A 13,926-nucleotide genomic window follows, 5' to 3' on the forward strand; every position below is an offset into this window, starting at 1 on the left:
CAGGTTAATTTCATGGGTTATTGTTTGCTTTACCTAGTTTTTTCACGTCGATTCCGGTCATTTTTATTTTTTGTATCAAATGTTGTGAGGTTGCTTGTTCACGTGAGCATACATTTTTGAAACCCACCCCATGAAAGAAGTAGCTATAGGGCGTCAAACTTTGGGTGACGAAAAATGGGGAATTTAGATAGGCTTTGATATCCAGTCCGTATACAGATCTCGTTCGCCAGAATCGTCTGAAATTAATTTTGTGGTAAAAGCACTAGGTTATCTACAAACTGTGTGAGTTTGGTCTTTTTGCTACGTATAGTAAAGGTGTGAGGACTTGTCAAAGTTGATATTTGTGAAAAGACGGATTTGGGCAATTTCACCATATGAAAAATGTTTTTTTCAATTTTCTCAGCCAGGAATGGAAAGATTTATCTGATATTGCACATTTATGTGTTTTGGGACTATCCCAACTTATAAACCAAATTTGGTCAAAATCTGTGATTGATGCCTTAGCACCTTCTGCATGGTTTTCTCGCGGACACGCTCCTGATACGTTAGCAGACGAATAATCAATTCTTTTTAGCCAAAAGTTTGACGGTGGAATAGATGTGAATGCAAATTCCGACGAGGGTCTGCTGCTAGTCAAAGGCTGAAGAAAATTTGAATCAAAAGGCAATCTTTTCCGATAATTCTGACAGTGAACCGTGACGGTTTTCGGTATGTTTGACAGACTGTGTTAAGTGGACTGTACCCAAAAATACTTTACAAAGGAACTCTTGGGCTATAAATACTTTCAAGTGTTTGGAGAAATAATCGAAAAGTGGACGAAAAGAAGGATATCTTTGACATGGATAATCGATCTAAATATGCCGATAAGTACGCCATCTATTTCGGTGCTGAATGCTACAAACGGTCAATAAAAAAATTTACTTGTCAAAAGAATAAAAATTTATTTCTGTGTTCTTTGTATTATTTCTATCATCAACGTCATCAGAGGTTGATATGAACCTAATATATCAACCTATGATGACGTCATGACAGGTTGATATGAGATATAACTGCTATGCATATCAAAGAAAAAACTACCGCCAGTTGTATATAGTTACTTATTCCTTTCCTAAATGCAAGAATTAACGACGTATATATCGCGAAAAGCCGCCATTTGCAATATTAATACTTACGACTTAGCTCTATATACAGTACACTTACTTACAAAGTTGTAAGTCAAATCACAGCCAGTTTTATAAAATGAATTTCACACGATCTACGCTTGTTTTCATCTGACACTAGTTTATAGTATTTTTATAAACACATAAATATCTAAATAAATTAGCCCCCAAGAAATGTGACCTTATTCTAATTCGTCTGGTGTATTTATTTAATCATATAAAATATTTATATAAATAAAGTCTTATGTACAATCTACAGGAAAATTTGACGAAATGAAATAAGTTCGTCGGAAGAGTATCTCGTAAATATTTTTAGAGTAAATATACATGTAAGACAGGGTGTTAAAATAGGAATTTACAGGGGGGCATTATCTATCATCCACACAGGGGAAATAACATAGGTATACATGTACATATGTGAAGTCATGATTTGATATTCAATTTATTTGAGAAGCGTGTAAATTTAAATTCTAAAATATCCTCAAGGACAAGTCGTTAGTCTTTCTGTTCAATTTAAAACGTAAGTTTGTTACATATTCGATACTTGATGGAATTCACATGTATTTGATCGGATTAGACTAGAAAATTACATGAACCAAGGAATTTTGAGTTCCGATGTCGAAGAAATAAAGTTGTTTCATATTACAAGTATAATAAATATAGACAGGGTGTAAAAATAGGATAGGAACTATTATAGCCAAAATTGTCAGCTCTTTATCTAATATGCCTTGCAACTAGTAAATCCCACGCAGGAAAATAACTTACATGAACACAACATTCATGTATCTAAAATTCATTAACCCTTTCACTGCCCAGGCCGTTTCAAAAAAGTTAGTTGTAAATTGCCAAGGTCTTTTTTGTTGGAGGGGGGGGGGGATTCTGTAAAAGATAAAATAAAAGAATTTTACAACTCTTATCTTCTTCCCTCCTGCACAAAATGGTATTTTGTACTTTGGGTAAATAGATGGAAGTGTCTCCTGATGTACCGTTCCTCCTCTTAATAAACTCTGCAATTAATTTCTGTTGGTTGGACACTTCCTGGTTCCTGTTGTATGACCAGGATCATTTCAACCCAGATAACTCACAATATGAATTAGGTTGTACATGTACAATCATGGCAATTTACGACTAATAAAAATCATACATGTACGAGATTCTCTTGGCAGTCTTTGTTGCCTGACATGTCTCTTGATACACATGTTATTGATACACATACACGTTCGTTTTATTTTTTAAATTGCTTTATCATTAACTGTATCATTAGGAGCGGCATCTTTTGGTTTAGTACAAATAATATCTCTGAAATACTTGCGTTGGGCAAGAACATGATACTAGCTGTAGTTTCATTATACTTTTACAAGGTTCTTAAAACAATTGTTGAGTTGCCCAACGTGCGTGTTTCTAAATTCAATTTATTGTTCCAGCTTTCTGTTATGTGTCGTAAAAAAGTAGTCTTGATTATCCCGGCTTGTTAATCCAACGTAGAATGGTCGGTAGACTGGTTAATTGAGACTACTTTCAAAACAATGGCACGTAACCTATTTTTTACTCACATGTGCTCGGATGTTATGGCCGACACTCGGAACCATCTTTCAGTGTATTATTTATGGATGATTAAATGGTCATAGCTTATTAAGTACAACATGACCGTTTATTTAGTGACTATAAATGTTTGAAACTGATTTAAGGCTTGGTGTATATATAGATATTGTGGTGTAATTGTCGAGATATTTATTTATGGTGGGGCACCCTATGTATAGGCCCCTTGTTTGAACTTGACTCTTGTAGAAAACCATCGAATCACTTTGTTCAAACATTCTTTGTACAAGACGACACAGACACTTTATTGCGCAATATGTGGGAACTTGATACATCGGGAGTTGCCGATCGACCTCGACCTGGAGTGCCACCTGTAACAACCGCTGCTCAAGATCGCCACATCCGACTACAGCATCTGCTACTGCCAGCGGAACTGTTGGAACACGCAGTGGCGGATTAAGCTCCACCAAAGCCTGAGGCGGCAGTTGCTGGAGGGCCTATTTAGTTTTTAAAGTTAGAGCCAAGGTAGTTGCTAACATTAAAAACGGGATTCGTTACTGAGGTTATAATATTATTAAAATATTAGTTATAACTATTGAAATTTGTCGTACAAAATGCTTTGACAGCAGAAACTTCATCGGAAACCAACTGTACATACACCTATTTTCAAGGATAATATTTCCTCATGATGGGGTGTTTACATCGAAACTAGCGCAAGATCTTTTGCTAGATATTTTTTCTTAAGCCAAAGTCGTTTGATATTGGTTATGTAACTTTATATGCCCATAAATGACGTCACGTGGATACAATATATTAAGCAAGACATAACCGAAAACTTACAAGGATTTAACGTACATTGTAGGCCTACGTTTAAAAAATAAGATCAGATCTCCAAACAATAGGGCCTATTTAAAATGGCGTGGGCCTAGTTAATTTCGGGTGAGGGCCTATGTTGATTCCCGTTGGGCCTAAACCCCACCCCCTAACATTCATTGTCTATGCGTTTTTAATCGTATCAGACAAGTCTAAAAAAAATTTTTTTTACAAAATCTTTGGGCCTGAGGCTGCAGCCTCATCAGCCTCACTGATAATCCGCTACTGGGAACACGGCAACGCCAGATCAGCCCTCAAACAGTCACAGTCCGAAAGCGCCTAATTGCTCTTGGGTTACACTTACACTGCCGTCGACCTTACCAGGGTCAAATCCTTTTGCATCGTCATCTACTTGCCAGACAGCAATGGGCCGCAAATCAGGGGTATCTGCACAACACACCATGCCGAAATGTTATCTTCTCGGATGAATCCCGATTCAACCTCAGTTTTCCTGATGGACGTCACCGTATCTACCGACGTCGACATGAACGCTTTGCTCGTAACCCGATGGAACACCTTTGGGATGAACTTGGACGACGGGTTCGAACTCAAGCCGTGCCACCATGAACTGTTGCAGAGTTGGCACAGGCACTCCAAAATCATTGGCAAACAATCCCACAGCGTGTAGTGAGGCATCTGTGCCATGGTTCCCTGACGTTTCGGTTTTGTGCATTTGTAGTGAATTCTTTCATGAAATTATCCACAGATGCTTGTTATCTCGATTTTGTCAATTGCTATGTACATTTGTTAAAAGTTGTTGCAGTAAATAAACTTTGAATTTGGCATTGCATTTTTAATGGCTCTGAGTGTCAAATATTTTAGCCAGGTGTGCCGCTATTTTTCATGTGTTCCAAGGTGTGCTGTTGGCAAAAAAAGGTTGAGAATCACTGCGTTAGATACACACCCGCGCTTGTGCATTGAAAACCTCGTTCACCAAACTTGAATCCCCCTGTCTCAGTCGGTAACCGTTACTTATCCGACAGTCACATTATGGCCCCTGGTTGTACGAAAAATCGCTGTTTTAGCTTGTTCTCTGTTCATCTCTTGCAAAATCTGCCTGTATCTTGCATTTAAGCCGCTTGTTCTACGAAACGTCAACAGTCACATTATGGCCCCTGGTAGTACGAACAATCGCTGTTTTAGCTTGTTCTCTGACCATCTCTTGCAAAATGTGCCTGTATCTTGCATTTAATCCGCTTGTTCAGCGATACGCCAATAGAAGTTTATTTCAAGGACTACAAGAGAGAGAGAGAGAGAGAGGGAGGGCGGGAGAGAAAAGGGGTTTAACGTCCACTTGACACAAACTAGGTCATTTCGGGAGTAACACATGGTTCAATTTTATGTCAATAATTCGCATGCGCGTAGGGGTCTTTAGCAGTGGGGGGAAACCGGAGGACCCGGAGAAAACCCACGAGGTTGGACAGGCGACTCTACTCTTTGTCACGCACACCCGGGGAATGACAAAATGACAGGCTTTATGATACGGCGCGCACGTGCTAACAATTCGGCCATCCAACCCCCATCAAGGACTACAAAACCTATATATAGTTAGGATCAACATGAACATATTCACACTGGCCAAGTCAAAACTTCAGATGTTCACACAGCTAACGTAGTACTGTTGTATCCACACAGTGTACACTAATTGAAAGGTTTACCTATTATTGGTAGTTCTCACATTTCTCTGGTTGGTGATATTGTATTAGAGCGAATTTTTGTTAATTCTAAATATTTATTATTCTCAAAGTTTAACATGTCGTGCTAATCCACACAGGTCACTTAATTCAGTGAGCAATATTTTAATGGATCTTAATCCACCTTAGAGTTTATTTACCACTAAAGGACCTAAATCTCTATTCTTTGGCACCTACAAATGGACAGAAATGGGTCGCAACGCATATAATAATGTAATACGAATGTATATATAAACTGATTTACATTCAATCTTTTCTGTTTTTACTTCAATTTCTAATCAGTAAGGGAGACACGGTGTCCAAGTGGGTAAGACGCTGGCTCGCTAGCCTGGAGGTCGCGGGTTGGTCGAAAAAGTTCATCGGGATTTACGGCGTGGTTTCCCCTTGCCAGCGGTGTAGGACGAAGGCCCAGCAAGGACAGCTGTCTAGTCGTTCTGATGGGACGAAAACCCGAGGTCCCGTGTGTACATTGGTGTGCACGCAAAATATCCCTTGGCAGTTAGAATTAGACATAAAAGTTGGCCATAGTGCCGCTGCCCGGGCAAAGTTTCCCTCATAGCACACTGTATGGCGTATGCCCGTTTTCATTAGCCCAGTGGGAGCAGAGCAGTAGGACGTTAAACCACATTTCATTTCATTTTTCTTTACTTGGATCTTGGGGGCATGCAATCAACACTGCCTTTCTTTTTGCGTGATTCTTTTGGGTTACGCACGGGAGCGACGCCATAGCCTTTAATACCGTTAAGTAATGTCAGAATTTCTCATTTGGTTGAATTAACATGTTCACCAAGTCGAGTGTGGTAATGTTGAAAAACTAAATAATGAACTTGTTAAGTTCTGTATGCGTTTTACTATCCCAAAGGTTCTGTGAAATCAACAAAAGGAATTCTCATGACCTGTTGTTTCATACATTTCCATATAGGGCGAATCGTTTCAAAAATATTGAATTGCGTTTGTAAATAATTCAAATCGTGATATCAACATAGTAGAGCTAATTTCACAGATGGTTACTTTCTTTGTTTTTACCAGATCTTATCTGATAATATTTTTTTTTTGGTATACAAATAGAAAATGACTTATATTTTTTTGGTATACAAATAGAAAATGACTTATATAAAGAATAATCTGCCAGTAAAAACTGTATCTTCAAATAGTTTAGATATAATGGCCATGTTGAAATTCGTCTTATTAACGACTATTGTCACCATATGCACAAGTAATCCGTTACTTCAAACAAAATGCCCTAAAAATATTTGTTTAGCTTTAATGTGTGTTCCTGATGACCCGGTATGTACAGGAGGTAAAATAGTACCTGGTGCTGGTTACTGTGGGTGCTGTGCAGCTTGTGTACGACCACAAGAAGATTCAAGTAAGATCTTATACATACATATACAGTTAAAGCCGCTGGTCGGTCATAGCTTTTTAAATTCAACATTTAGACAAAACAAAAGAAAGATATCATGGATTAAATCGGATAAAAAAGAGGCCCATCAAAAGATTTTACCCAATACGTATTACTGACGCTGACTTGGTTTTTTATCGTGAAACGATAGGGAACCTGTCTAAATGTCGTACAATGATATGATGTATATAGTTTTTCTGTAATATATACCAAAATATAATTTACACTTAGCTATACTCAAATTTTATGCTATGTCATATGATATATTATGACTATTAATCGTTTCTACATACATGGTTAATTCTATATATTATCACATCTAATGTTTTTAAAAAGATATGCGTAAGTACAAACAGTCGTGTTTAGCCATGTACACATTATGCAAGAGCTAAATCTGCATATTGCAGGTCTTTCTTTAGGCCTGAAATGTTATCTAAATTATTAATTAGACATTAATTAACTTATCCAGACCATAATCAACTCTCGATGTTATCGCTAGCCTGCGATATTTACTGGATTAAGATCCGATTTGCTGCTCAACTTTCATTCGTGATTTAATCATGAAATGGATAATCGAGACATTTATTTTTTTATCGTACCGACTTTAGTAATGATGATCGAGGCTAGGCCGAAAATACAATAGCTAAATTCTGAGTAGATCAATTTCACTGAAATTTTCAGCAAATTCCCTTTACGTTATCTAGTTGTTAACTGAGAACTGCCAGCTCTTTATCTAATCTCCCATAATGTATCTTTATCTAATCTCCCATAATGTATCTTTAGATGAAGCTTAATATTAATCTACTGATTGGGATTTAAGACTACGAAAACCATTCAAGTTATATATTTTATAAAATTTTAATACAACGGATCTAAAAGCGATGTCGATAAAAAAATAAAAACACATTTCGAGAAATCAAATTACTCTTGTGATTAACTGGCGGGGGGGGGGGGGTGGCCGAATGGTTAGCGCGTCCGCGTTGCATCGTAAGATCTGTCATTGAGTCAACTGGGATGGTTTTGAATCCCCGGTTGTACGTGACAATGGCCCTGCTTGATTTGTAAATACCGGCGCATACCGGCTGACCACAGTTCGGCAGTTTTTGCGCGAGGTCACTTGATTTCACCGGAAGTCGACAAAAGTTCGGCTGCGGCGTACGCCGAATGCCCGGCTTTGGCGGCAGCGGCGAACACCGGCGCAAGATGGTAAACATGTCAACGAGATAAAATCCACGTTATTTGCGAATGCCATAAAACACTAATTTTAAAGCGTTAAAATTAAACCAAATGTTTTGAAGTTGAATTTGAGCTTCGTAAATCCAGAAGTTCATATATCATTTATTTTTTCTCAGTAATACTAATAATAATTTTCTGCTTATTTTGCGGGCACTTTCAAGTCATACTTTCAAGAATACTGTTTTTGATTAAAACATGTCATGTAACCGGTTTAATATAATAACATTACCCGACGCCATATTGTTTATCAGCCGGGTCACTTGATTTGCTTCGATACGGTAACCTGACCGGCGTACGCCGTAGTAGAAACCGGTTCACCAATCGGCAGACAAATCAAGCAGGCCCAAAGTAGGATCGACTGTCCAACCTTGTGGGTTTCCTCCGGGCCCTCCGGTTTTCTCCCACTGCAAAAGACCCCTAACCCTACCATATTTTAGTCCCGAAATGACCTAGTTTGCGTCGAGTTAAACCCCATTTCTCCCTCTCTTTTAAAGGGTGCCGAATGTTAAGAAATTTTCCGTTCTTAAGGTTTGTAAATATTGAACGGAATTGAACAATTTTTGGACTGATAATCGTTTTGGAAATTCGATGCTAGGAATAGTAGAATAGTATATACTTTACAAGCGACCAAAACCTCTCTCAGAAATGACGAACAGCTGCTTCAAAAACATAAATCCCATGACCGAATCCGATTCATTTAAAATTGTGGCCTCTCGTAAAATAACGCGAAAACAAGCAGCGGGTGTTACCATTGAACTTTCCCCATCTTACTTGTACGATTTCTTATTACTTCTCGTTTAAATAACATCTGTAAAAGAAAATCTAGCAAACTCGGGTAAATGTCCAGAGTTCCATTTCTTGAATAATCACTGTATAAGTATTCAGACTTAATCAGCCCTTGCTTAATTGATCAGTCTAATGACATATACGTGTCCACAAAATGAACTCAAATTAATAATGTGCAAGGAGCACTTTTTGCAATACTTTTGGTGCTATTGAAAAATACAAAAACAAAACGCTCCTGTATATAGTATTAGGTGATTAGTAGTACCGTTTCAATTTATTTTTCGTGTTGATAGAAACTTTTGTAAATAAAGACAACTGCACAATTCACAGGCTTTTCTTTTAGATAAAAAAATAACTATTACTAACATCGTCAAAACTTATGACCTATATTTCCTGCATTCTACCGAACTGTATATTATATCCTTACTCAATCTTCGTGAATGTTACAGTCACTATACTCTGATCTTGTTAACAAAATAAATGTTTTTGGGTATGAGTGTACTAAAGATGCGAGTCTTTCCCACGCATTTGACCAAAAGCTGAAGGGGGGTTGGATGGTACGTGACTATAGGAGTAGGGTCGCCTGTCCAACCTCGTGGGTTTTCTCCGGGGCCTCCGCACTGTTAGAAATTTATGTAAAATTACAGTAGTACAAGTATTTTTGTACCGTAATTGTCGGTATATTTTCCACAATATAGTACATTTACCAAGTTTGGTGTATTTTGTAAATTTACATTTAGGTTAGAAATATAAGTAAAATTACAGCAGTTAAAGTATTTGTTTTTACCTTAAAATGTTCGGAATATTTACCAAAATGATGTATATTTACCAAGTTACAATAAAATTTGATGAAATCAAGGGCACATTAAAATCCTGTAAAAATACATGCTTACATATATATGTAATATTTCAATATTGATGTGAAAATAGCAAAGCCAGAAGGTAATTTTACAGATTTACGTTTATTCATATTATCTTGTAAATTTACTTATTGGTAGTTAGCGTAATCGGTAAATGTACTGTCTCTTATTTTATTTTAGTATTCAATAGCAACGAACCATTCCTAATAATAATTTTCTGATAGTATTCATTCCAGTTTATTAACCACTAGCAGAATGCCCGGCTTCGCTCGGGGGTCATAACCCCGAAATCGGAAGTGGTAGACTAACGCCACCTGGCCTATGTTACTCCCCGGTCCGAGCTACCCCTATACCCCAAATTTCAGACTCGGGGCAGACCTAGTGTAGCCGCCAACCCCGAACAGCCCGGGGGTCATAACCCGAAACCGGAAGTGGTATTCTAACGCCACCTGGCCTATGTTACTCCCCGGTCCGAGCTACCCCTATACCCCAAATTTCAGACTCCGGGCAGACCTAGTGTAGCCGCCAACCCCGAACAGACAGACAAACAGACAGACAGAAAAACGACAGTCACAAATATTAGTAAAGATAGATAGATAGATAGATAGATAGATAGATAAGATGGACAATCACATTTTGTGAAATTTGTTATATTGCATGTCATGTATATCTAATTTCCATTAGCTGGACTTTCTCTAAAGCAGAGTTTCAATGCCTGCAAGTAGACAGTACCGCAAGCTTACATCTAAAAGCCAGGAACCGCCGCAATCACTGACCAGCAACGGTTTCAACCTGTGTTACCTTTTGGCTGACAATTTGCTCTCGTCTACCAAACGGGATTAGTATAATGTTTTAGCGGAGTGTTAAATGCCTCTTATTCAGTTCAGATTTTATTTATCTTTCACTTTAAAATAATATGATAATTGTGAAATTGTTGTTTAACTAAACAAAAACGATAAACGGAAGTTACCGTCATTGTGTTTATTAACGTTTGTCTGTAATTTTTCATTTACTGCTTTTAGATAAATTTACATTTCGAAGTTAAAAGGCAAACTTGCTGTAATCATCCATTTACTGTTTTGTGGTGAATTTACAGTCCGGAGTTAAAAACCAAACTCATAGTTATTTTCCATTTACTGAAACTCTGTAACAATACAGCTAAATATTCATTTACAGAAAATTTACCAGATTTTTTCTAACAGTGCGCCCCTATCCATGGTCTCTGGATCCACCCGTGCTTGTGCCAATTTAAGTAAGATTGTGAATAAGTGATTATTTATAGAAAACTGATTTTCAGTTTTAAAATAGTGATTTGACAATACGCTGGGGTTTCTGGAACTGGAACTATATCCCAAGAAGTGCTACTCATCTTCTTGTTTTTCTTCTTGGGTGGTGACGTTTTTCGAAAAAAGCTCAAGGCTCCGCCAATCTAGTAAACTACCGACTAGAAACTTGGGATGCTTGTTCCGTTTACAAGTGCCCATCGGTGTATACATGTATTTGTGTTCACTTGACTAGATTCTATATAATATAGTCTACCAAATATAAAATATTTTAGAAAGAGTAATACAGGTCACAATTCTATGGAATACAATTACTAAATGCCATTGAAACAGTTTAGAAAGAGTAAGTATACCTTGTATACAGTACTTTATTTTATTATTCAATCATTACGTGTACCATGTCCTGCTGTGAATTGTCGAATTAGTAGAAAAGGGTGATTCTTGCGGATTAGTCTTTTTGATGGGTACATTAAGATGAATATGCGTAAAGTTGTGGAATTAACTCAGATAACACTAAATGATAAGCAGGTAATTTAGGAGTTCACCTTTTACTATAATTTTAAATTTGCTCTATTTAATAGTTACAGTTGTTATCAGATATATTAACATTACAGAAATAATCTGCTGTCTCCCTGCATACTAAAAATAAATGACCACTATATATATTTACAGATGTAGGTAAATGTGTAGAGAAGAATAATAATGGCTTACTTGGATCTCAAGAATTTAAATGTAATCCAGATGGATCATTTGCCCCTGTTCAGTGTAAAGGATCAGTGTACGTTTATTTCATTGTTTGCCTGTCCAATATTTATATAATATTATTCTTGCTTTAGAAGTTCTTGGTTTTTTTTGATGAGTTCACATAGCTAATACATTTTGTTCGCAACTATCAAACCATTCATAACTCTAGTAATATCCCTTTTCCTTAAAGATACATTATGTAAGATTTAGATAACGAGCTGACCATTCTTGCTGTAATAATTCAAAATAGACAATGTAAAATGAAAATTTCATTCAAATTTCATTCAAATTACTTCAATTTGAGCCACGTTATTACCGTTTGTAGTTTTGACAAGATGTGTGCATAGTGGTACCCGGGCACTTGTATATTCGAGACTTAGCCTCGCTTTTCCATTTTTAAATTAAATTTTTAAATGACAAACCGTTCTAATCTAGTTAAAATCTCATGTATCCGATGCCATCGAGAGTTGATTAGGGTCTTGTTTTTTTTTTTTAAACAATATTTTTATTCAGGTTGTCTGAATAGGATTGGGGAAACAGGCTAAGTCTATGTAGGGTCTCGTTGTGTTAACAAATGTCTAATTAATAATTTATATAACATTTCAAGCCTATAGAAAGATCTGCAATAGGCAGATTTAGCTCTTGCATAATGCATGTTTAACCCTAGTAATATCCCGTACTCTTCACTCTAGTAATATCCTGTACTCTTCACTCTAGTAATATCTTGCACTCTTCACCCCAGTAAAATAACCCGTACTCTTAACCCTAGTAATATCCTGTTCTGATATATTAACAGATGTTACTGTGTTGATGATGAAGGAACTCAGTTACCAGGTTACAGCCAAACTATTGGCCAAACTGCTTCCATGGACTGTCGTAAGTTGATTCAAACTTTTCATTCTAATAGTTTTAGATGTTAATCATCAGTTTTCTGGTCATAATCAATGTTTATTGCCATTAAAAGCATTACGTGTACATGTATAATGGTACATACACGGTAAATATAGCCTGTTAATACAGGACACAGTTCTTAATAGTATATTTAAAAAAACTAGGTCGTATTTGTCACTACGAAGAACCCTTACGAATTTCAAAACTGTCCTTTCGTGTATATTTTGACTTTCTTTTCATAAAACTTGTAAACAAACCCACTTTCTTGGTGCCATTTTTAAAACTTGGTATATTATTTATTGATTTATATCAAAATTCACAATATTTAATTTGTAAATTTCTGAATTATCTGTTCGTTTATTTGAAATTTAAATACAAGTTTTTGGTAGGATTTGTATTATAAATTTGGTGTGATATTAAATAAATTTTTGTATTGGCTTATAGATGCATTATGTAAGAGCTATACAGATCGTTTTTTTTTTGCCAAAAATGTTATATGAATGATTAATTTGACATTTATGAACATGACAAGACCCTAATAAACTCTCTAGAACATCGGATGTTCGCGATTTTCAATGTTTTGAAACAAAGATCGTCAATTAATAATTTAATTAAAAATGGATAATCGAGACTTTGTTTACTATCGTGACAACGGAAGCAATGACAATCGAAACTCCGCTATTCTCCAACCAGCCATAACTTCACTCAGAATGAAGTAATTTGACCCTTTATCTATGTAAGCTCTTTATCTAAATCTTACATAATGCATCTTTAATATAATAAAATTATTATAACAGTCTGTACCAGAAATGATATTAGGAAAGTAATCTATTAAATATTATTATATTTACAGGTTGTGCTAGAGATGAAAATAACTATAGTAAAACAGGATTATTAGGAAAAATGTTTAATTGTCAAGATAATGGTAATTATTCACCCTATAAATGTCTGGGTTCTGTCTGTTTCTGTTCTGATGAAAATGGTTTGATAAAAGGATCAAAGATAATAAACATTGGCGAGTTATCTTCCCTTCAGTGTACACAATAAAATCTATGTTATAAAATCTGATCAGTCATGTTGCGTCTTCTTTCTTCCTGTGAAATGAAATGGGGTTTAACGCTCTGTTCCGACTAGGTTAATGAAGACGGGCATAGGCCATACAGTGTGAATTTAGGGGAACTTTGCCCAGGGCCATACCCCCTAGTCGTATATCGAATTCCAACTGCCAAGGGTTCTTTTATTTGTACGCCAGTGTATACGCCGGACCTCGGTTTTTCTCCCATCCGAACGACTATACGTTGTCAGAGTTAAAATCCTTAATACAAAATATCAATTCTTTTTAGTAGTATTAGTACGTTGACGTTACCACCTCTGGGACGTGCCAAGGCAAAGGAAATAGCAAAGTGTTCCGGAAAGAGTAGTCAAACTCTGCCTTTCATAGATATAATATATCTATGA

General features: G+C 36.5%; 1 non-coding gene across 1 annotated transcript; it reads left to right on the plus strand.

Moving 5' to 3' along the window:
• Nucleotides 1-6,449: 6,449 nt before the first annotated feature.
• Nucleotides 6,450-13,536, plus strand: LOC126822068 (uncharacterized). Its single transcript, XR_008788323.1, has 4 exons — nucleotides 6,450-6,635; nucleotides 11,506-11,611; nucleotides 12,374-12,453; nucleotides 13,322-13,536. It is a non-coding gene; the product is annotated as an uncharacterized LOC126822068 (transcript).
• The last annotated feature ends 390 nt before the right edge of the window (nucleotides 13,537-13,926 follow it).

Source organism: Patella vulgata, chromosome 5, assembly GCF_932274485.2.
Source record: "Patella vulgata chromosome 5, xgPatVulg1.2, whole genome shotgun sequence".
NCBI classification, from domain to species: domain Eukaryota; kingdom Metazoa; phylum Mollusca; class Gastropoda; family Patellidae; genus Patella; species Patella vulgata.